We start from the raw sequence: 25,544 nt of genomic DNA on the forward strand, positions 1-25,544 counted from the left end.
GAAATGATTGTGATTCAAATGCTGAAGGGCTGAAGAACAGAAAGAAGGGAAAAGATGCTAGGCTGGGAGATGGAGGACCAGGCACTGGGAGGGAAGAAAGAGAAGGATGTAAGAGCAGGAAACTGTTGGCAAAAAAAAAAGGGGGAGAGGAGGGGGGAAAAAAGAGGGAGTGAGAGAGTGGAGTGAACAAAAAATGTGAGGGAAGGATTCATGAGCGCCAGGCAGGAACAAGCAACAGAAGGAGGTTTTGGGGACAAGGGTGGGGGTGGGATGCAGATCACTGACTCTTTAAAGTCTTGGAAGTTTGTACTGTACTGCTGTTTGATATCACTGCAGATGCAAAAATCTGAAATTTTGTGGCAGGTGCTCTCAGTAGAAGACTCCTTTTTGGAGAATTTCATTCTCCAACTATTTGGCTACTTAGCTCTTAAATTAGTTAACTCTGATCAAGAATATTTTATCTATATATTTTGTTTATTTTTTTCTCTATTTTACCAGCTGGTACATCTTTGAAGAGAGATTTCCTGTGCCCTTCCTCAGATGTCTGTGATATTTCCAAGAGGAACTGTCTTTCTGTAAGTGGAACTCTTCTGTGATTATCAAATTCATAATCTGAATTGGTTGAACACATTAACAGGAAAGTGTGTATGCAGAGAAGTCTAAACAGTTTTTAAAATGAATTTTTTAGAACACAAAATCATTTGCTTGATATTCCCATTGTCTTAACCACAAATTAAATAAGATTTTTCATGATTCGTAATTGAGAATAATGATAGATATTCAGGGGAAGCTTCTTTTTTGGCTTTGGGCATTTGAAATGAATAGTAAACTTCTATTCTCTAGCTTAGACAGTGATAATAAAAGCAGTACACATCTCTGTCAACATTTGTGAAAAATAAGTCTCTGGGGATTTCTGAATGTTTTATTTAATGATGAGAACAGTAAATCTGTCCTGTGTGGTGTCTGAGTGAGCTGTCTTATATCAAAACATTATTAATTGATTTTTATACTTTACAGCTGTGTTTTGGGAATACGTATTGGAATGAAAGCCAAAAGCTCCCCTCTGGATTGCAAGTCATATTGTAGAAGAGTTGAGTGTTAGGTTTTTTTTTTTTTTTTTTTTTAAGCTATGTTGATCAGGAGGAAGAGGGAGGCTGCTGAGCTGCCTACTTAGCTTGGTTTGCCAGCAGTCTTAGAACTAGTTTAGTCATGGGAGCACAGCTCATCAGACCTGTGTACGCATGTAGGTGTTTGAAGATGAAGATGGGTACCCTGTGAGATCTTCATTTATACTTAAATCCATTGTTACCATCAGATTGTGAAATTAAGGTTTTAGTGGGATTGCTGAAGAACTGTGTATTCGTTTCTTCAGGTGTGAGCACCATGGAGATCGGCCTTCAAAGCTGCTGTTCTCTAGAAATAGTGCTTTTTTTTTGTTAGTAGGTGGTTCTCTACTGGTTTGGAAACTGAATGTGTTTGCCACATGAGGAGGTGAACGTAGCCTGGGGAAGGGAGGAGTGGAGCAGGGGAAGGGAGGATCCGGCCTCCCTTCCCTGGCAGGGGCAGGCTATCAAGCTTGGCTCAAGCTGCAGCTTCAGGCTCCATGAGGAGTCTCAGCATGATCCCTGTGGGCCTCCTGGATGGCAATACCTGGTTTGTCCCAAATGTGGACTGGATAGATCATCATGGTGGCACAGGCAGCCCTGGAGCACAGAGTATGCGCATACAGTCTGTACTGTTCTGCAGCGCAGAAGAATACGAAAGTCTAGGAGAAATACAGCTGCATATTTGGCCATGGTAAAATAATACGCAGAAGTATCATGCAGCATGGCATTTTAGGAGATGGTTGAGATTGAAACATTGAATCCTCTGGGATCATCATAGCTATTTAAAGTTAAGAGTGCATATAGTACCACAGTTACTTCCTTTAGCGCGCACGTGTTGTCTCCTCTCTCTAAAAATTACAGTCATTCTGCAGACTACTCAAAACAGGAAAAAAAAAAATGGACTGTCTGTACTAGCTACTCTGGGCTGTGGTTATGAAAGCAAGTGTAGGAATTCAGTAGCCAGATTAGTTGTACTGTGAAAGTAACAGTTGTGAAAGCTATTGCCTTTTACATAATGATAATTTTTAAATTATCATCAGCCGTTTTTATACAGAATGAACATCAAATATAGATGGCTTACCACATAAATCTCTCAATGGTAAAAAAAAAAAAAAAAATAAAAAAAATGACAAAAGCCACAAATAATGAGATGACTGAATCTGCAGCACTAACCATTGACCTTTTTTGTCTCAAACAGAAAAAAACAACCAAACAAAAAACAAAACAAAACAACCCCCACACTAATAATTTCTTCTAATTTATACCTAAATATTTTTTTATTTGTCATTAGTGTCAAAGTTCAAGCTTCAGTTATTGTGTTGGCTTAATTGGTCATATTTAACAGAAAACGATTTCATAGTATTAGAACAGCTAAGTGTTCTGGTTTTAAATGTAAAATTGTAGAGTAAGTTTTATGTGAAGTAACGTGACCTAGAAGAGGCTTTGGCAACAGGTTCAATTTCAGTGAATCCAGCAAAAATTGCAGAGTTTGCTTTTTCTTGCACCTGCTTTACATAAACATACTGTGCTTGTACCAAAACTGCATTTTGTTTTTGGGAGTATGATAGTCTTACCAGCAATTTCATTTAATCATCCACTGTTTGCTTTTTTAAAAGAAGCACTAAATTTAATTTTTAAAGTTCGGATTCTTATGAATGGGAAGACATCAAAGGAGAAGGCCAGTAACTGGGGAAAGAGCCATACACAGTGTAAAACATGGAATAATGAGAGAGAGGCTAAGAGCCTGTTCTGTCACATTTCAGTTTAAAATAGCTGGGGACATAAGGAAATAAGCAAATTATTTGATGAGTTAGCAATGAACTTAGCTGCAGCAGTTTTAAGAGAAGCAAGGACAGCCAACAGCTTGTCAATTTGATGGATTGACCCCAAAGTTTATTTAAAAAGAAATCACTCAAGAAAATTTATTGCTTTCATATGCTTTTACCAATGTGTCTGTTCTCAGCTTCTAGCCTGTGAACCACCAGTGGAATTCAGAGCCTGTCCATCATCTGCAAACAAAAGTATTTTTGATAACCGTGCAATTGAGCAATAGAAGATGAATGATTCAGTGTGTCTCACAAAAAGCTGAAAAAAATAATTAGAAAGGAAGACAAAAGAAAACTTGGCTGTCAGTGCAGAAGCATCTTCCTGGTGGTCCCCCAGACTTAGGCAGCATGACAATTGATCTCCTCAGCTTTTCATCAGTGGGGCTGCCCGTTTAATTTTGGTCACCATCCTTGTCTATGCAGTTGCACCACACTGCACAGAACTAGTGTTGCCTGTGCTCATGGTGTTGTTGCTGGAGGTGAGTGGGGTTGTGCGAGTTCCCCTCCCTCTACAACCACTTCCATATCTGTGATGCTTTTCACTGTTCTGCCCTTAGATGTTTGTGTATAATTTAATGAAGGGAAGTTGCACTGGGGCTTTGTGGAAAAATTGTCTTGAGAGAAGGCAGGTAATCTTTCATGAGCTGCTGCTCACTACCTGTTTTCTCCCAGAATTTTCTTGGGGAAGAGGTGCATCACCTTCTGAAATCAGACAGTAAGAGTTTTTCATAAGCTGAGTGGCTAAGTTGGGAATCTTTAAGTACCCTGAAAAGACCTTTCTTTTTGGTAAGCTCATGCACATGTTAATGGAAGGTGTTTTGCACAGGAAGATACAGGAGAGGTATTTTAAATATCAGTATGAATCCGTAGATATTAGTAATTCTGTCACTGTTAGCTGAGACATCAAATATATGTTAAGGATACTTGAAATTGCTGTGTCTAAGAATCTGCAAAAAAAATTGTGACAGTCAGGCTTATCTTAATCCAAGTGTAAGGAGGTATAACCAACTACTCTTGTTCTGAGGGCATTCTCATTCTTTTGTCACTGTAAAATATTTTCTTTATAGCAATCTCTTGGTTATCATTGCTTTTCAGATGCCTCTCAAGGTGTCACCATAGCTCTCTTCATATGTGCCCATTAAAAGTTATTGAATTTAATATATTTTTTCCAACAGAGTATTTGCAAACTTCCATTCAGGTACAAACTATCAGAAATGCTCTTTTTACAGGTAAATTTTGAAAACAAATTCTTGAAGGAGGAGACACATTATTCATCTAAAGAAAAGAAGGGTACTTCTTGGACAGATTAATGTGTTTCAAGCTGTGTTCTCCATCCATAATCAGATTTGGGAATGCAGTTTTCTGCAGTGCACCTGCACTTCTTTGACTTGCATTTAAAATATACAAGCAAAAGCTATACCTAAGAGAAGTGATGCTCTCTTACCTCCCATGTGATGATAAAATGTGACATGATGTATGCTATCGCTGAGGCAAGAGAGCTGGGTGGTGCACAGAGAGTGAACAGATCACAAGTCCATTTTTCTGTGTCTGTATGGGAAGGGAGGGAAGAGAAGTGGGAGACTTCTTTCAGATTGTGCACTTCATTTTGGGTAAAGTCAGTGTTTTACATCTGTTAATGGGGAAAAATCAGCTCATGAAATCATATTAATTTAATAAAGCCTTTAAATCCTTGATTTTTCTTCCAGTACAGAATATTGTTGCAAGAATCCCTTCCTTATCAACAAAGGAGAAGTAATTACCAGTAACATGGTCATATTTTTTCACAAAGCATGGCTATGCATCAATACTCTGTGTATTTTCCTATGTGACTTAAATTCTATGGACTTCCATTAAAATACTCTGAATAGAACTATTTCCAAAATACCAGTGAATGTGTCTGAGTTAGCTAACTTTCTGTAAGGTACTTGGTTAAGAAGGCCATAACAACAAACATAGATGGATGCATGGCCTGTCCCACTACCTTAGCAATCTTTTTGACATCATGCTTGCTCAGTATCCGAAGTTTAGAGAAGAATATGAGAGCAGGCATACAATGATCTTTACACACTTTTTCCTCTAGCGTTTAGTAGTTTTTGACTCTTGCATCAGGGGAGACATCATGTGCAAAGTATGCTTTCATGGATATTTCTTTCATTGAAGTGTGAAGTAAGCAAGCTTTGTGGAGTCTAGTAGTATCTTCTGACAGAGATCCATTGTTTATGTGATTTGTAAGGTACTGTCATTATTCTAAATAGGGTATCTGATTATTTCATTTGCTGCCCAATTATAATATTTGGAGAAAAATCAAATGATGGTTTTCCTTTTCCTCTTTTCCGTGTTTTCCATGATTTTATAGACCTTCTGTTTCCTCTCAACTGTCTGTTCCAGAACGAAGGGCTCATAAACCCAGGCAGCCACTGAAAGAACTTCCTGCTTGCATGTTCCTGCTTCTGTTGCTGGCATAAATGTTCCTATAGTCACACACAGACACAGAGCAAAGGACCGATCCGCCTAAAAATTTACTCTTCCACATCCCTAGATACTTTGAACAGTTCAACTCTTCGTGGATGCATGGCCATAAGATGGCAGGAACAGTAATAAGCAGATGGACACCTTCTCAGGTGTGTGGGTGTCAACTCTCTGCTCTGTGAATGCTTCTTACCTGGTGTTAAATGGAAATCTGTTGCTTTATCTCTGGCTGTGCTCTACGTACACGCATACAAAGAAATGCTTTCAAACCAGAGACTCGAGAGCTTTTTATTCTGGGGCGGTTAATGTCCAAGTGTGCAGGTAACTCTTAGCATCCAGAAGTAAATGAGTGATGGCGAACCCACTGCCTAAGCCTTCCAGGGGAGGAGTGAACGCACTGCCAGCGAGTCCCTGCGTGCCGGCTCCCCAGCCGTCTGTGCTGTGTGCGTGGGCCTCCGCCGCCTCTGCAGCTGGTCTGACGGCGACGTGTGCGTGGATCTGGGCCAGTGGCCAGCTCTGGCCCAGCTCCCGAGGCGGGTCTCTGTGCTGCAGCTTCTAGAGCAGAGCTGGTAGGATGAGAAGACAGGAGAGACAGTCTTGTGGAGGTGGGGAGGGAGGCATGCTGTAAAGGCAGTGTTTGGAGGATACAGGAGTGAGAGGGAGGAATTTGAGCACTGGTATTTGAGGGATATACAAATGTTGCTGCTTTTTGTTCAAGTGGGGTTTGACTTAAAAACCCCAAACACCTACATCCCGGCTGTCAATGGCCTTACAGACTTCATGCTGACAAACTTGGCTGTGAGAAGTTGATGGGAATTACCTTTGGGAGGTACCTGTGGTCTCGTGTGGTCAGTCAGCCATGCACCCCGGCACTGTGCTTTCATACTTCGATCAGTAGAAGAAACACTGTACTGGAAGCAGCACTGTGTCCAGGAACACGAGTAGTTTACGAGTTGGCAATGGGATCATCATCCATTCGAACCTTCTGGTTCCTACCTGCTCCCTCACCACATCCCTCCATTTACCTGAACTTCTTTACCATCTTTAATGGCTCCAGCACAGAGCATGAGTAGCTTCATTTTCCCCAAAGTTGACTATTTGGCCATGTATTTCCATTTTTTTGCAGGCCTGGCTTAGTAAAGACTTAGTAAAAATTCATGTACGTATAATTGGGGTAATTTATTAAGAAAGGAAGGATAGCAATGGTTACTGCAGAAGTCTGACTTGTTTAGGAAACCAGGGAAGGGGGGAGAGATGAATTCTTTATTCAAAGTCGGATAAGTTTTGCAATCTTCTTATGCTTTTTATTTCCTTTCCCCGTCTGTGCTGTTTTAATGTGGTTTACCAGTATGATGACCCCTTCAGGTTTTCTCACTGAAAATGGCCTCTAACTTTCATCTGAACATGCTGATTTCTTCTGCTTCTATAAATTTCACTGTACAGCTGGAATAGCCATGCTTCACTAGTTTAACACAAAACAGAGATGCATTTATTAGCTGGATAATGTCTGTGCTTCTGGAGTCAAGTCATATTTGCATTTGGTAGAGTTTATAGAAGGCTGTTTTCTCAGTAGAGGGATTGTGGAAAATGCATCATGCAAAATCCTCAGGAATATTATTTTCAGCAAGTGTCACGTACCAGATGGCTTTGCAACCTATTTAGCTATCTGTTTTTGTTAATCTTGCTCTGCTTGCTTGAGACCTCAAAACTTAATTTCCCCACCTGCTGATAAATATAGGGTCATAGGAATCGCCACGTTGGGTCAGACCATCTGTTCTTTAATTAGGATTAGTAGCAGATGCTTGGGATGATGATGCACAAAAATCTACAATAGGCAGTTATGATAATAATATGCTCCAGGGAATCTCTCTCTGGGATCCTGTTAGTTCAGCTTGTGTTGTAAAGCTATTTATTTTTAAATATTTTCTACTGTGATGCCATTTTATCTTTTGTTCTCCCCTTTAACATTGCTAAGCTTTTGGCTTGGCAGTCCTACATCCCTCACAGTGAGTTCCCTGGGTAGACAAACGAGGTCTCTTTGAGTGGGGAACTTGTCAACTTGCAATTTAGTTGAATCCTTCCTTTCTTGTCTCTTGTGTTATTCAGGGAAAGAAATCCTTGGTCTACCTTTCTTCTGCCATTTAAAAAATCTTTTTCTTGGGAAAAAAATTGTATTCTTTCTGATTCTTCTTCATGCTTTTCGTTATTCTTGATTCCTGTGTCCGGAAGGAGAGAAAAACATAGCTGTGGCCACTGGCTGATTCAAATTTCCCACCGTGCTTCAGTTGAGAAAACACCACTGATGCCTATAAGAGAAAATGTTTCCTTACGCTACCGAAGAAGTATCATTTATACAAAGTACCTTCAGTGTTTTAGTTTTTATTTGAGGAAGATGAGCTTTGTTGTAATAGTGAAGGTGCCTTTGCAATGGGCATGCTACAGTGCTGCAGCAAGGTGACGGGTGTTTGCAACTGTTCTCCAAGCTGCTTTGAGCAGAGCATGGCACAGGACTAAAAGGTGGGGAGAGTTCCTTCTCAGGGCCATGGGTGTGCCTGCGTTTCCCTTGGCAGCCCTTGATCTGAAATGAGAAACTGCACTTCTTTTCTTACTGCAGCTGGAGTGGTGCTTAAAGAAGTGCTCAACTGGGGGACAAATATGGCTTGCTGATAGTAACAGCGATGCCACTAGCTAAACAGCAGCTCCCAAACCAGGGGCTGTGGCAGCACAAATGGGCATGGACACAAGATACCAGTTACTGTTTGGGGGGGATGGGTTGTTATACTGTGCTGATCTGAAATAAATTTAAGAGCAATTGATGGAGAAGCCATTTGATATAGATTATGCCTGTAATTTTAAATATCTGTGCAAAAGGGATGTCAGTTGTCTTTGTACTTGCCTCTTTTTATTTCTGTGGGGCCTTATTTCTTGGTGGAGTATTAATTATGAGGTGCTAGCCTCCCTCTATCCCTTACATTTTTCTATATGCATTCTTAGAAAACTCATTAAACCTCGAGGTGAGTGTAAGTTAGTAGTTGAAGGAACCAATAGGGTTTGAGTGAAGGGAGGTAAATTATGGGGAGGAGAGACAGGTTTTGGTTAGATACATGAATAGACAAATGAGGTGTTGAACACTGTCCTTACCAGCAAAGGAATGCAGTTTTTTCTAACCTGCTTCTAAGCATCAGAGCCAGAAGCCTCTGTTGTGTTGTGCTCGGGTTTCCAAGGAGATGGGAGATATTTTTGCAAAACTGAGAAATTGAGAAATCATGGAAAGAGGAATTTTAAATTGCATGCCAAACCACAAAATGCAGTGGCACGGAAGATTTGTAATACAAAGTATTTTAAGGGTAGAACTTAAATGCTGTACAGCTGAAATCCTTTCTCACCGATGGTAATGATTAGCATTTATCTGAGAGCTATTTTAGGATGATAAACAACATTCTTTTCATTTTCGACTGCTTGGAGAGACGACTAAGTGCCCAGATAAATAGATGCTATTTATCACCAAGTCTGCAAGAATTCTTTATCCAGAATTAAAAATCCTAAAGTGTTCCTAAGAAATTAAGATGGTTTGAAAATGCTAGAGATCCAGCTCTTGAAATACTGGTTGGCTTGAGAGTGTTGAATGAATAGGTATTACAGATGGAGCAGCCCGGGAATGTTCTGTGTCTAGGATGTTAAAAGCTGCTTAAGATTATATGAAGTATTTGTCAACTTCTTGAGGAAACTGGAAATTTTCAGTTGATGACAGCATATGTGTAGCATCCAACTTTTTTTGCATGTAAGAGTTAAGGCACAATGTGTAAAGCCTGCTTAGATGCCAGCTTATGCTTTGGAGTACTGGGTAGCTGCAGGACACCCTGTGAAGCCAGAAGAGTGGACTAATTTTGCTAATTGTGGACATGTGCCGTGCTTCTTGAAAGAACATGTAAATTAATAATCAAGAGATGGACTTCTCTGTAGTGGTATGACAATTTTCACATCCTAGAATATCTTGGTGTGTAGCATTGCTGGGACCTGTGGGTCTGCAGCACACTCTCTGGCACAAAGAGTGGCATCTGAGCTTACGTGGTACAAAGTGTGTACTCTGCTATATGGCATGTATAATCTTAAGCTTTCTTCTAGCCATACATTACTGTAGATATGTCATGGTTCTACTTGCCTGTATTTGTTTCATCTGATTTTAGTCATGGCTTTGTTTCTGCATCTGTGCTATCACAAGAGGCTGGTCAGCATCTTTATCACTCTGGTTGTGATACTGTTTCTGTACCTCAGGCATGGCTGGCAGGTGGAGCAGATAGGTAGGGCACGTAGCAGGAAATCACAGGGAGGGGCTCTGTGAATCCCTGTGAAAACTCAGTAGGAGAAGTAGGTAGAAACAATACTGTTGTCAGTTTGAGCTGAAAGCCAAGGTGGGATTGCAGGAGGGACTCTAGTTAATATTGATGGGAAAAGGCCAGGGGTTTAATGAACATGGGTAAAACTTTGGCTGCAATGTGAGCGTAACTGAGATGGTAAAATCATTCAGCAGTGAACTGTCTGCTGGGAATTGGTCTCCCTCAATATTCCTTGTCTGGGGGGAGCCAGCACTGGCATTACTGGCTCCCCAGCTGTTCATAGTTTTGCTTCCTGTTTATTCCATAAATTAACGAAAGTATTCTTCTCAAGCAGGTAACAATGTGACTTTTAAAGACAGAGATGCATGATTTGTTAAAAACTTTTTTGTTTGTAATTTTAGAATGTCATTATATAAGAAAAAAAAACAAAATGTAAAGCACAGTATTAAGCTTTCTGGTAAAAGCAAAATGTTGTATCCTATATTTTTATATGCTTAAAATTTCTGCTCTATAAAACAACATTTTGCTGACATACATTTTCAGGATAGCTTCATACTGGTTTTGGTTTTGAGACTTAGGATTTGTTTAACTGAATATTCCAGGATGAAGCGTTCAGCTGTATTTACTATGTAATATGTCAAAGCTTAATTTCATTCTAGCACCCACTAAAATCTCTGGACATAGATACAAACAAGCAAACAAAGTGAAGAAGTATTTTGTTTGTATTAGTGAATGTATTTGTAATGTTGTTTTTGAACACTGCAGTTTTGGGAAAATAATACAGAGGTCCACAAAACAGTAAAACTTACAAAATAGTAAAATTGCAGAAGTTTTGAAGATCATGAAATAGTTAAAAGATATGTTGCTGATACAAAAAAGGTATCTTGACCAGCTGTATATGACTGCATTCCTTGCTTATGCATACTGCTTTTTGAAGTATTGGGCCTCTGAACTGCAAGAATGATGCAAGCTTTACCTTTGCTCGAAAAACAGGATGTGTTTGATACTAAAGTAATAGAAAAATGTGAGAGGCGTGATTTAGGAGATACAGCTTGAATAAGGTGGAAAAAAAAGGACCGAAAATGCAAAAATTTTAGGAAATAATACAATTAAATATTGTATTAAATAATACAATTAAATAAAATTGTATTGAATAATGCAATTAAATATTAGGGAGGCTTAAATTGCCTAGTCTGTAGGGGCAGTTGCTCACAACTGCACTTCCCATTTCTGCCCATAAATGAGTTCATGATTTTAGCTTAGTGATGTGTATAAGTAGTGAAAGCAGTGGAAACTATATAGGGGCCAACTGGTGAGAAGAAAATATATATATGTACATATATATTTTTTATTATTATTATTTTTTCTTGCTGGTTTTGGTACCTGGGTTAGTTGGGGCAGAGTGAGCTCTAATGCCACAGTCAGCGCTTCAGTCATGTAGGCATGCATTCAGGACTTCCCTGAAGACAGCAAAGTGAAGATTTTTTGGTGAAGGAGGTTCCAGTGAAACCTCAAAGATGAGAGGAATTTCAAAAGGAAACTAAAATGATCATCTGTCATGAGAAATTCATTGGCTGCTATTCAGAACAGAAAACTGTGCAAAATGCTTGTGGCCAGCTAAATGAATATGAATGTGTTACATTTTTCCACCCCTTTTGCATGCATAACAGAACATGCCTGAATCAAAATGGGTTAGGCAGATCACAGTTGGTTAATGACCACTTGGTATTTAAAACTTTCCTGGAAGAAAATACATTTGTTTGGTTTAAATCAATTTTATGCTGAAGGACTTATGAACTTTTTGTGAAGCTTTTATATCGCTGGTGAGTTGTCCATTCAGTTAGCTCCCATATAGAACTGACATCAGGTTTCTTTAGAAGTAGGGTTTGCTGCTGTGAACATGTAGTTCGTTAAAGCACATAGGAATAGCCCTTCCTAAATATAGCTTTTCTTTAGTAATTTTATCCTCGAGGACCAATGAGTAGGGTATCCCAAACTGCACACATCTTGCTCAAGGAAGGGTCTTGTTTGTGGTGTGTGTTTGGATGTAAAGTCAGAGACTACTGTCTGCATTAGATTTAGCAATGAAAATAGTAAATACAAGTCTGAGAAATGTTTTATTTGCTGTAGAAATCAGCGTGGTGAACTAGGCAGAGATTCTGTAGGAAGAAGTGGCCATCTAAAGAATTGAGGATTCATATAGTAATTATGTAGACAAAAGTTGTCTCACAGTGCATCAGCTTTTCTGGATTTGTCTTTTGCTTGCGATGTTTAGAAGTTTAACTTTGTCATTTGCTGTAGAGAAAACATGTTTAAAGTTTTAATCTCTAGGTGACAGCACAGTGCACTGTTCTCTGCAGCGGGCAGGTGCCAGCAAACCGTGTGATGCTGTTCTGCCGTGGGAGATCTGAGCCACCTCTGCTCTTCCTGCCTCCCCTGGGGAGTCGAAGTGGGTACGGTGAGCAGTGGGTGCTGCTTGTGCCCCAATTTGCCAATCCCCGCAGCTTGCGGTGTCTCAAAGCTGCACGCCTGTGCGCACGCATGCCCTCTGGTGACAGTGGAGCATCTTTGAAAGTTCAGGGAAACGCAACAAAATACTGAAAATAAAAAGCTCTCAGCTCAGGAGGGTTATTATGCTCTCCCCCCACGAAACAGAGTGGGACGGAGGTGCTAGTGATGTGATAATTTGTGTGGCAACTGTAAAAGCTTTCAAACTGTGTAGGCTTAACTCTTTTCCCATCTCTTTGTAGTTGCCATGGCTTTTAAATAACTGCATGTTACAGTTTGCGCGGTGACGTTCTCTTCAGGTCGCACTTCCAGCAGCCCTTCAGGGGGCCCTCACTCTCATGCACCCATTTGTGTTCACCCCCCTTTTCTCTCTTCTCTCAGCTGCTGCCAGTGTTGAGTTAGATCAGAAGTGAGCTTCCGTTCGTCCTAATGAAGCCATCAGTTAAATGCATGCTTTGAATCCAGGTCAGTTCTTCAGTCCGGCTGCCCTCCTGCAGCAGGAATTTGGTTTGGCCAGGTGGGATCACTGGCACTGAAGTCTAGCCTAGGCACTGGAAAACGTAGAGCTGTTCTGAATTTGTCAATATTTGGTTAACTTGCAAAGCCTTTGTAGATACAACTTTTTTTTTAAAAAAAAATAAAAATAAAAAGGATGAGAAAGTTCTTTTTTATAAGGATTTGAGGAAAAAATTGCTTTCTTTTGTTTCATCTCCATTTAATGAAATTGGGCATTACAGTTCTGCATGTGGATATCATTCTCTCTGTCAGTGAAATCCTCCTTTTCCTTCCTAGCTGCTGTAAATTTACTGCTGCAGTGTCCTGCTCTTTGCTTCAGATCAGTGGCTCGGTCTGAATTCTCACCAGCTGTAGAAACATGACAGAATAATGTTTTTTTTTATGAAAAATGCTATGTGGTGTTGTGCAGTTGGTTTCTTCCTCCTTTCTGCCAGTTCTTCTCTGCTGCTGAGCTTTCCATGTGAATCCACTTGTTTATACTTACTTGTGTTATTTGAAGGAGCAAGAGCTATGAGAGAAGTCCAAGGACAGACTACAGACAAGACATCGGTCCTTTTTTGTGATCCCGATGTGTTGTGAACACAAAAGTCCCACCAGCACAGATGTAGCCCTGGTCTGACGGCTCTGAGCCATGTGCATCTTGAGGCCTGGCTGACGTGTCTCAGAGCAAATCGGTTTTGTTCTTGGAGAAGTCCATTTTGAAAGGATCCCTGTTGTCATGAACAAGTCAGAGGGGAAGAGAAATAGTTAGGGAACTTAAGTTTTCCTGCTTAGAGTAAGATCTTTAAGGCTGGACTTTACTAGATGCCAGCTTTAAAAAGCAAATGCCAGTGGATTATGGGGAAAGAGGAGGGAAACATACCTGCCTGTACAAAATTGTGTTGTATGAAGTAATAGTATACTATCATACAAAATAAATGGAATATGCAGTGGTGTGAGTTGAGGTATATAAAATAGTGGTAAAGCAGCATTGCTTTTTGTTAACAGGACATTGTCCTTTGGAGATCGTAAAGGTGGACCTGGCTGTGGTGACACAGCACCTCTGCCTGCCTGTTCTCCTTGCTGCTCTCCTTGAGGCTCTTCATTACCCGGTGGTTAAGAAGTCACCTTTATGGTGCTCCGTGTATCGCATTACCTGGAGCGTTTGAGTCATTATTCAGTTTGTAAAATGAGTACCTCGTGGAAGTCTTTGGAGCTAATTAGATGCCTTCCTTCCAAGAGCCATCCCTCCGTAAGCAGAAACAACAGAAGCACGGTACTGTGCCGAGCCCCAGAGAGGCTGGAACTTTTCCCCAGCTGCTGCTTGGGCTTGGCGAGTTGTGTCCATTTCATTGCTCACATTTACATGTCTGAGCTCTAAGCAGAAACCTCAGGGTGTAGTACTGCTTTTAACATATAGTAAATATTGTTTGCCTTTTTTAAAAAAGGCTAAATGAAATGTGCGTTCTAAGCTTTAACAAGTGTCTTTATAAACATTTTATCCAGCTTTAAAACTCATCTAATCTTTAATGGTTTTTTAAGACGCCTGGTAAATAAAAGGTATTTTCTTACTAATGCTCTCACCCACAGATTTAAGAAAAAAATTGCTGTGGCTGAAAGCCGTTTAACAATTTCTTAATGGAGTGGTGTTGAGAATAAAACAAAAGTGTTCTAACAGCACAGGTCTTTGACAGCTGGGGAGGCGAAGGGAAAATCATCAGTGATGCCAAATCCGGAAGGTGACTGTATGCAGATCAGCACTGAGACAAGAGCCTGGTGCTACTTGCGCGCTTGTTCCAGCAGTCTGTTTCCTGTTAAGTTGATCTGATGCTTATGACTTTTTACAGCTGTTTGACCTGCAGAAGCTAATTTTAGCTGCATTATGGTATACCAACAAGTACGCCACATATTAATCTCACTCTTTTTTCTTGTCTTTTCAGCAGATTTAGGGAAGCATTTAACTGGATCTTAACTAATTCCTCAAAACAAATCTTTCAGACGAATACTGTAGAACAAAAAAAGCATTTTTTTTTTTCTGAAAACATTTCCCTTGGCTATTTGCTTACACCATCATTCTGTTTGACATCAGTCCTCCATTTGATATGATGTCTTTTGGTTAATTAAAATTACTTGAGATGAACTCTGTCCTAACTGAAACCAGGATACTAATATGAATACGCTGTGGAAAAGACATCTCCATTTCTCTATATCTATTCCTTTCTCTACCTGAAGTGTTAAAATTTATCTGTATATTTCATGAAGCTTTGAAAAAGTGACTGAGACTGTTGTTTCTCTGTAGGGAAATGACATTTTCACTTTTTGCTTTTACCTCAGTGTCCTGCTGCTGTAATGATTGCTCACTGTTATTATGCGGATAGCTCTGGTAAAAGTGTGTTTGTGGAACAGACCCATGAACTTCGTAGCGTGTCTTAAAGAAGTTGCTGAGACCGTGTTTCAGGTCTGTTTCAAAGATATAACATGCTTCATCCACAGACTTTCTGTGTTTGAAACCGTAGATGGAAGCAAGCGAAATGTCTGTCTATGGAGTGAGTAATGTCCATAATGGACGGCACGTGTAAGGTCACGGTGCTGAGGAGATCGATTCCACCAGATGCTCAGCTGTCTCCTAGCCTCCAGCTGCTGCTTCACACCCAGATTGCTTGGAAAGTATTTGTGGTAATAGGAAAGGTGGACTCTGGTGTATTTTAGGCATCTTGGACTAAAAAAAAGGTTTTGTTTCTTGTTGGGCTCTATTGCTTTAGAATTGTTTGGTTTCTGAGTCCATTTTGAAATTCAATCATAATATTAAAAGAGAATAGTAATAATCAGAAACTCCATCTACTTCTTTTTGATTTACTACAGAGTTTCTTCTGGTATATCTTCTTACAGGTTATTGTTTGTGTTTTTTTGAAAACATGGTTCTTTTGTCATTTGTTTGTAGGATACAAAGGAATGTATTGTCCTGAGGGCTATATATGTGCACAATTTCCATGTGGATCGTGGAGCTTCAGAAAAGTTTTATGCAAAATAACATCTCCCTTTTTTTTCTTTGTTCAATGAAATTTATGCTTATCATATTCTGTTCTAAAGCTGTCATTGAAGTTCTGTTGTGAAGTGGTGTGTTTGTGCTTTCTTTGACCTCAGTTTTTTGATATCTGGTGAGCTATTTGTTTAGTACGAAGGTGTCTTTGAAAAGAGAAAATACACACCTGTGTGCTGCTGATTCTCTGTTGCTGCTGTCCTCATTTGTTGTCATGAGGAGTGGTGGAGTAAATAGTTGAATCCCTGAAGGTATGTAGATTAGTAATGCAGTGATGGCTTTAATGATAATGCTGCATAAGCAGTCTTTTTGCAAGGAAATTTAGTGCAGTAGTGCCAGTACTATGATTTGGTCTTTTGTAGCAGTCTTTCCGCACAGTGCAATTCACAGCACAGTTGAAAAATGAGAAGTGACAGTTCCTTGTTCCACTGTAAATGGCTTAATAAAAAATTATGATCCATGCCAGAACTTTTAATTGATCTTTTTATTCATAAGTGTTAATAATCATCCTGAAATACTGGCAAAATGAAGGGGAATATGAAAGCAATTACTTCAATTTTTGTTAAATGCCTGGATTTTTCTCATAACCTTCTAATTGAAACACTTTCACAGAATGCTGAAATTAAAGCTGCTTACAGATCATTGGGATTCTCCTTTTTACAATACTAGTTTAGATATTGAATACATGCATACAATGTCTTTACAAAGCTGTGTATTTTTATGTGATATTTAGAGAGAGAGGCTCTTAAATTGTTTTGATGCATATGATGTTATATTTGGTAAAATCTGCCACCATTTTTTCTTCCCCATTTGTAATATCTTATTACTTTTTTTTTCCTGGAGTTTTTGCAATAATACTGTACTGAGATGTTGTCGAACTGTTGCTGCCCAGTGCTACTTGTCTATGTCCTTCTTGGCCAAGGTTTTCATGTAGGTGTCCAGCGAGCTAAGTAGGATATCAAACTGCACGTGGATAGTTCCAGTGTCTTGTGTGTGTGTACATAGTATCTACATGAATATATCTGCAGAAATATAATTGTACAGATTATGTATTTCAAAGGTATAATATAAATACCTTTAAAAATGATTCTGAATCTTCTCAAATTGCCATCTTCAATTATTAGGTGCTTCTCCACACTAGCCAGTATTTTCCCAGCAGTTACAATAAGTGTCAGGAAATTGGTGTGCAAGAAGATGGGAAATTCCAAGAAAAAGATAGAGAATAATTTTTAACTGCTACCATGTTCCTTTAAGGAACCAGAGTTTACAAATACTTCTGCTCAATTTGAAAGTTGTAATCAACTAAAATGAGATTCTATAATAACAAGTATTTGACAGCATTAATGACAGATGATACTGATATCCTAGCTTTTACTACTGAAATGCATTCTTAAGAGTGCCTTTCATGCTGAGTTACCCTTAAGTGGATTTATCCTTGATGAAAATATTGATATGCTTGGCAGTTCACAACGCTGGAGGGGCATTCCAACGTTTCATGCTCTTGGAATTTAAGCCTACAGTTCTTCAAAAGGTGGAGTGTGTCAGAAGTTCAGATGAGCCTAAGAGTTTCAGTAACTTCAGACTGTGAGCTTTCTTGATTAAACTCTTAATTTTTTAGATTCATCTACTGAATGTAACTATATTTTGTTTGATTTACATATTTTTCTGTTGCTATGCTAATCCCTTGTGGAACTCCAAAGGTAAACTGCAGGAAAGCCTCTATTCCAGGTTCCTCTTGCTACTGTTATTCTAAGACATAAGGATTTTTTTTCAGCGTAGCTCTTACTGCATGGAAAAGCCCTGGAAGGCAGCTGTGGACAGGGTGAAGTATTTCTTATTGGCGTGCAAGTAATGTGGCATCTCCTAGATGAATAGCCACCCAGCTCACTTATTTTCTGCTGTGTGATAGCTGTACTGGCTAGAACAGAGCAAGCATCCCGGGTTAAGTCTGCTGCTTGGTTGCAGTTCTGCCCTGATCTGTGTTGCTGTGTCAGTCTCGTGTTCCCTTCACCATTGCTTTCTGGATTTCTCTTTGAAGCACCCTGCTTGTTTCTCGGCTTTTTGCATTTCATCTCTTGCCACTGCTCAGTACTTCAGCAGGGTGTAGAGTTACTCCCCCTGACATGTACTCACTGTTCAAACAAATTCAGCTGCTTGCTTGAACCATCAGCTGCTGGAGCTGGTGTGTGATGAGTTTTCCAAAAGGGCTTCCTCTGTACTATGTTTGTCTGTACATTTTTTTGAAAGTCGGTAAACTAGTATGGTATGGCATGCTCTGTTATATTTCAGGTGAAGGTTGTGTAGTTTTCACTTGTGTTCAGATGTTTTGTTTGAAGTGGAGTTAATTTTTCTGTTGATGGAAACTGTCGGTAATTTGGCATCTGTTAAAACAAACATTTGCACTGCTAGATTTAAAAGCAATTTCTATTCCTGCCTTGCTGTGCTAAACTTGAGCATTGTTCTAAAAATATGGATCATCTTTTCTGAACATTAAAGATTATGCAATTGTCTGTATATAATTGCTTGCTGAAGAAGATGATGTCGTTGATCTTTGGAGTAAGCAAAGTTACTTGCTTAGAGCTGTGATATAATTTCCAAACTGTGATATGTAATTGGTGCCCAAAAATGACCTTTTGGGGTCCCATTGGGAACCTGGATCTACCATGAAAGCAGTGGCCTAATACAGGTAAATTGACCTGGGCTTTGTGCATAATTGTCTAGGGCATGTGTGCATATGGCCAGGAAGGAGGAGGGGAGGGAAGATGCCAGCTGCCTACAATTCCTTCTCAGCTGGAGTATGCAGTTACCCTCAGCATCGTCACTTTGTGCTGCTGTTGTGATTAACAGAACAGGGTGGCCTGCCTAAATATACACATGTATGTGTAGTGGGTTTACGTGGCAAGGTTTTGGTAGCAGGGGGCTATAGGGGTGGTTTCTGTGAGAAAGATCTAGAAGCTGCCCCATGTTTGGGAAGGGCCCCATTGTTTTCCAGGTCTGAGCCAATAAGCGATGTTGTTTGCGCCTCTGTGAGAGCATATTTAAGACAGGGAAAAAAACGCTGCGCCAGACAGCAGCCGGGAGAGTCAAGGGAGTGAGAGAACAGCCTTGCACATGTCAAGGTCAGTGTAGAAGGAGGGGGAGAGGTGCTCCAGGCGCCAGAGTAGAAGTCCCCTGCGGCCTGTGGTGAGGACCATGGTGAAGCAGGATGTCCCCCTGCAGCCCATGGAGTACCACGGTGGAGCAGGGTCCCACGCTGCAGCCCGTGGAGGAGACCATGGTGGAGCAGGTGGCCCTGCACCGACGGAGGCTGCCGCCTGTGGAAGACCCCTGCCGGAGCAGATTCCGGGCCGGACCTGTAGCCCGTGGAGAGGAGCCCACGCAGGAGCAGGTGACCCGGTAGGAGCTGCTGCCCGTGGGGGAGCCTGGTTGGAGCAGTTTTCTCCTGAGGGATGGACCCCGTGGTACGGACCCATATCTGGAGCAGTTCTGGAAGAGCTGCTGCCTGTGGGAAGCCCATGCCGGATCAGTTCATCAAGGACTGCATCCCGTGGGTGGGACCCCACAGCACAGGGGACGAGAGTGACCGAGAAGGAGCGGCAGAGAAGAAGTGCTGTAGACTGATGTGGTGGTTTTACCGTGCTGGGCATCTAAACCCCACAACCGCTCTCTCACTCCCCCTCCTTTAGATGAGGAGGGGGAGAAGTAAAGCAAAGAACAACTCACGGGTTGAGATAAGGATAATTTAATTAAAGGGAAATAATTATAATAATTAAATAAAGACTACCATGAACTAAACAATTTAACTAAGGGGAAGTAAAAGGGAAAAGGGGAAAAAGGGAGGAAGACAAACAAACAAAATAAATGAAAGCTATATGGAAGTGCAGAGGAAAGAAATTACTCTCTACTTCCCACAAATGAGCGATGATTGACCACGTCCTTGAAGCAAGGCCTCAACGCACGTAGCCGGTGTTCGAGAGGAGGACCGACGTCTTCTCAACGAGAGCCCACCCCTCCCCTCTTCTTCCTGTTTCCACCTTTTATTGCTGAGTGTGACACCACATGGTATGGAATATCCCTTTGATTGGTTTAGGTCAACTGCCCTAGTGATGTTTCTCTCCTCACTTTTTGCCCACCCCCTAGGAGGGTTAGAGAAAGGCCCAATGCTGTGCCACTGCTGCTCAGCAGTAGACACAACACTGGTGTAATAACACTGCTGTTCCAGCTACAAGTACAGAGTACGGCACTGAATGGGCTGCTGCCGGGAAAGTTAACATTCCAGCCAGACCCAGTACAACTGACCATAATCCCCATTCCCCGTTCCCCTGCGCCACTCGGGGGGAGGAGGTGGAAGAGGGTGGATGGGGGGGAAGGTGCTTTTGGTTTGCTTTTTCCTTTGTTTTCTCACTTCTCTCGCTTGTTAGTAATAGGCAATAAATCTTACTATCTCCTTATGCCGAGTCTGTTTTGCCCGTTACAATAATTATTGCGTGATTTTTCTCGTCCTTATCTCAATCCTTGAGCCCTTTTCACATATTTTCTCCCCATTCCCCTTTGAGGAGGGGGAGTGAGAGAGCGGCTGTGGTGGAGCTCGGCTGCCCACTCGAGCGGAACCACGACAGTATGCACCCTGTTGATAATGGTGCTCTTTAAACCAGAGCACGGGTAGATCTGGTGAACTGCTAAAAGCTTGGAAATGTGTGTCCGGTATACACCATTTTCTGAGTTTACTGATATGGGATTTAACATCAGAAAAAAAGACCAGGCTCAAGTATAGAGCACATCACTATAAATGCCTCTACCAAATGTCTAAAGTGCTTAGGAAAAGAAAGAACATGTGAAAGGTCTGATCTAACTTCATTGCTTAGGCCTTTTTTTTGGTGGAAATGTCTGTCTGTTTTAGGGCCTGCTTAATTCACCTGGGTAGTATCTGTTACTTTTTCTTTCACTGTCTGTGAAATTGCTCATTCCTGTCAAACACTGTATCAGGTAAAAATATCCCCAAAGGAAACATTTTGTTGCAGGAACTCTGTGTGATCTGAATGTTGGATCGTCGAGACATCCAAAAGGGTGCAGAGCATAGTATGGACCGTGTCTTCTGGAAGGACTGTTACTACTCTTAATGTCTCAGGAAGGGATTCATTACAAATATTTTTACATGCCTCAAACTGACTATTTTTTTGTGTCTGGAGTTTCAGGGTCCTCTGAGTTGAGAGTTCATTGCAAGTTTGTTTCTTGATCTGGTATTCCAGTAATGAGACTTAAGAAATTTCCTGTGATTGCTGTGGAGCCGGCAGTCTCAGCTCCACTCTCCCTTTACCCCTTCTCCTCAGGACTTTATTTCTGCAGGGTAGGAGCTGTTATAAACTTCTCTGATACCTCACAGGATGACAGCATAATTCCACAGCGCTGGCTTAAAACATCCATCTAATTCTGTTTACTTTCTGGTTGGACTGAAGCTTTTGCCTCAGGACTGTTGGATTAAGGAGCCTGTCTGTTCTTAATTTGGAAGGATGACTTCAAGTTTACAGAGGCTCATTGACTCTTCTTTTTGTCATTTGAAGAAATTTCCTTTCCCTCAAGTGAGTCAGAGGATATTTCACTTCCTTTCTATCTCCCCAGGATTTCTCTCATCTATTTGATATGCTCTAAGCCTCGTTGAGTCCTACATTTCTGCTTCAATGTAGCCAAGTCAGTTATGCAACTATGGCTTTATTAATATGGCATGAGAAGATCTGTTTGTTGATCTTCTTACAGTATGTGACACGTTAATGTTCTTGGAAACATATCTTTAATTGATCATCATAGGTAATAACCCTCCCAGTGATTCATGAACAAATTAAATGATATGCCTGGATGAGAGTTGTCTGCAACAGAAAGTCAGCTTGTTGTGCAATTCAGCAGTGACTTCATTTCCATACCCAAGGTGTTTTTTTTTTTTTTTTTTTTTTCCTTTTTCTTTGGAGAAGGCCCTCCTTATCTGTTCTGCTAGGGAAGTAAATCAGCCAGGCTGTTCCATAGGTTTGAATTAAAATAAAATGCATTTTTTTTTGTGATCACTGGGAAAATTACAAGAGTTGATTTAAAGTAAATAATTTTTAAAGAAAGAGTTGATTGAGCTTTATATTTTTGAAAGAAGAACAAAAAATACTTGCTGATTTATTTTAGCAAATTCAGTGCTCATATTTGACAAGCATGTATGTCTGAATGTTGTGATCTGTCTCAGCTTCAATTGCTTCAATTGGACAGCGCTTTTCAGATTTGTATGAAGGTATTTCAACAAATGAAGCAATTTGAGGAGTCGGCTGTGAGTTCTGGTTCCAGTGACTCTCTTAATCTGATACAGGAGCCTGTAGTGGTTTTATTGTGTATGCTTTTCCTGGACAAATTCTGCCTATACCTTTGAGTGTTCTGTTTCTCATTTCATGAGTTTTTGTTTTTTTTAGAGATGTCTTGGTTTATTTCTCACTTAATGGGACAAAATAAGGTTCACTGAAACTAGCAGTGTTCCAATTTTCAACCCACTCCAGTTGTTTGGGGAAAGCTATGTGGTGTGGTTCAGTTCAAATGGCTTAATCCTATTTTGCTTATGGTTGTTTGTATCAAGTAGATAATAATATTATATAATAACAGTTATAATAACAGTTATATCGCTAATCTTTTGGAAGGTGGTCTTTACCATAAACATTTTGCTAAAGAAAAAGATTAAATGGACAGAGTGAAGTTCTTGTGCTTGAAAAGTGCTAAAATCAAAAATCCTATTACTTCCCAAAGGGTAGGGGCAGCAGTGAAATGTCGTAATTGTGATACGGAGCTGAACTGATGGGGAGCGGGTGATCAGGATGGGATCATGCATAGTCTGAGTGATGGGCAGAAACCACTTTATTGCTTGGTATTGTGTTTCTGTATATTGACTTTTCCTCTTCAGAGCTTTGAGAACCACTTTAGTTCTTTGGAAAATAATTGTTTTCTAAGATGGTGCCTTTAGGGAGCTTGGATGAGTTAGCTGTAATGTGAGAGAATATTAAAATTACCGAGTAACAATTTAATAGATTGAGTTAAATCTTGAATAGTCAGTGGGCTTTGCTTAATTTACTCAGTGTGATTTCATGCGTATAATTGCCTGGACCACCAAACAGGTGGGTGTCAAGCTGAACTCCATCTTATACTTAATACACATTTTGAAATACAGCTGGGCACAAAAATAAATAAATAAAAAATGAAGTGGCCTATTTAGCAGATCTGTAAGGCTTCCCAGAACTCTGCCTAATTTGTGTTTTTTTCAATACAATTTGGTACAATTGCGGACAATGAAAAGGTATCTATCAATTGTCAAAAAATACCTCTGGCCTTACAGCTGATGCAGTGTTTATAATTTTGTGAGGTCTGGTGATGGAAAGTATATGATGTTCTCTGCTTGGTTTTGGGTCTACTAACACAGTATCTTGGACAAAAGTTTAACCTCACAGTTGAAAATGTCTAAACATATTGGTAAACTACGCTCTTGGCACCTCTGCTATTACGAGTTGTTGTCTTTTTTCCTCAGGTATCCCCATGCAAAATAAATTGTGGCAAAAGGGATGCAAAGTGGGAGTGTATTTGTAATCTCAGTGAGTTTTACAAAATGGCTGTTCCCTAGAACTCACAAGTTTTGATTAGGATTTGAGACGGGTGTTGTTCCGTTGTTAAGATGCAAATTTTACGTTTTCACTGTAATCTCCATGAAGAGACAAGAAAAGGGCAAACTGTAGCAGTAGCACGAACGGTCAGGAGAAATTTCCCTTTGGTAATGTCAAATCACTAATTAAATGCTTTCAAGGTCCTGAAGAATAAACTCTTCTAGATATAAAATGCTTTAAAAATGCAGATTTTTTTTGTGCTTACCATCATCAGCTTAGATGAAGCTCTGAAGTATATTGTTGATGTTAGTGAACTCTGACTTTACTGCAATTTTGTGTATTATGTAAAGTGAGATTTTAGATTAGCTTTCTATTAATAGTTGTCTCTTACTCTTGTGTTTCAAGGTTATATTTGACATTATCATTTTTCTGTCTGAGTTCCAATTGCTAAAATATCTTAAGGGTCACGTTTAGGGATGCTATCTTTTTTAAATTATTATAATTCCTTTTTAAATATACTTTGTATGGCACACAAAATCTACAGTGTATGATGTTATAGTAAGTGCTTTAGAAGAAGCTGTCTGAAGTTGTATTACAAGTGATGGCTCTGTAATCAGTTCATTGAGTGGCAGTAAGAAAAGTGCAAGTTCCAAATACGTCAAAACCTTCCTGAAATCCTGGGCAGGTTGGATGACAGAATTACTGGGAATATTAAAAAACTTTTTTCCATACTGCTGAATTATTTGGCTGGTTTGTATAGTGCATACAGGTTAAACAGTTACTACTGGACTTCTTAGACAGTACAAAACTTTAATTCGGCATTTTTGACAGGACTAGTTAATGTTGCTTATTCTAATTAAGTTGTAAGTACTTGATTGCAATACCTTAAATATTTCACCAAACTTCAAGTATGACAGCAAAATTCTAGTAAAAAATGATCCGGTCACTTCAATGAATGAACCCCCCCCCACCTCCCCATTTTTTTTTTCCCCCTGTGCGTGTTCCTACTGTTCGATAAACCACCCTGTGAACCTCATCTCCCCTCTGCAGGAAATTGAGCAGCTTTCCTCATGCGTAGCCACATGGGTATGTTTACTAATTATTCTGTAATTAAAAACTTTCTGAAACTTAATTTAGAGATACAAACCTTAAAACCTGAGGTGTCTAATGTCCAAAAAGGACACCCCCTCAACCCTTTCAAAGTCTGGCAATGATTCTGGGTTGGCTAAAACAAATATTTGTGTCTGTGGTTGTTATTTAACTCTGTAAGCTCCTGTCCACATCCATAACTGTTGATAAATATACATTCAAATAGATCTCCTGGTCTCTTAGTCTCAGTTCTTGCAAAACAAACTTCTGCTTTGTTTGGCTTTGTATTTTGTTCACTAGTTTCTCTGCCTGGACCATTAGGATAACTTCCCCAAAACTTTTGGAAGCCAGGCCATGCAGGGTGGGAAGAGAGCTCCTGGCTTTGTCTTCCTCTTCCTTCTGAGTAGCATAAAGAATAGTTATGCCCCAGTGTAGCTGTGCTGAGCTCTTCTGTCATTTTCCAGCTTTGGGCTCTAGAGAAGCTGCATGAGGAAGAGGAGATTCCTTGGGAGTCTCTCAGAGGACCGTGAGATTTGGGAATTCATGGGTCTCATAGTACAGTTGTTTTGAGCAGCCGTTGTCCTTGCAGAGGAATCAAATTTTGCTGCAGCTTCATGCTTCGGTATCTCCATCAGCATTTTAAAATGCTTATCTTTATCTCTGAGGGGTTGTGATGCTTAGAGCGATATTTCCCTACGTTCACTTGAATGTACAGTGGAGGAAAATGTTTATTATCCACAGAACTTATGTGAGGATTTGCACTGCTTTTTCCCCTTTTGTTCTTGCTTCTTCAGAGATATTTAGTTACCATAACAACACAAGGTAATTGTTAAACACATGCTGAGGGTTTTTTTTTTTAGTTTCTTTGCAGCTCATGTTTGAAAATCTATCTATATATAGACTAAAACTCCTCAGTCATGTAGGAGCAATATGATCGTTTTGTTAATGGCTTTTATTCTGGGACTAAAATATTGAATTGATAATAAACAGGGTGAAAATACTTAGGAGTAGCACCTTGGTTAACTTCACAGTATGAAGAAGCAATAATCAATATGCTA

The 25,544-nt window shown here is 40.1% G+C and overlaps 1 protein-coding gene across 3 annotated transcripts in view; it reads left to right on the forward strand.

The window, feature by feature from the left end:
* The window catches only part of SIPA1L1 (signal induced proliferation associated 1 like 1), a 203,113-nt gene that overhangs the window by 81,361 nt on the left and 96,208 nt on the right, over positions 1-25,544 (forward strand). For all 3 annotated transcript variants that reach the window (XM_084288174.1, XM_084288176.1, XM_084288175.1), the window contains one exon: positions 499-575. The gene's annotated coding sequence lies outside the window, so the exon portion shown is untranslated. The remainder of the gene's footprint in view (positions 1-498; positions 576-25,544) is intronic.

Source organism: Netta rufina (genome assembly GCF_964035555.1).
Source record: "Netta rufina genome assembly, chromosome: 5".
Lineage (NCBI taxonomy): Eukaryota > Metazoa > Chordata > Aves > Anseriformes > Anatidae > Netta > Netta rufina.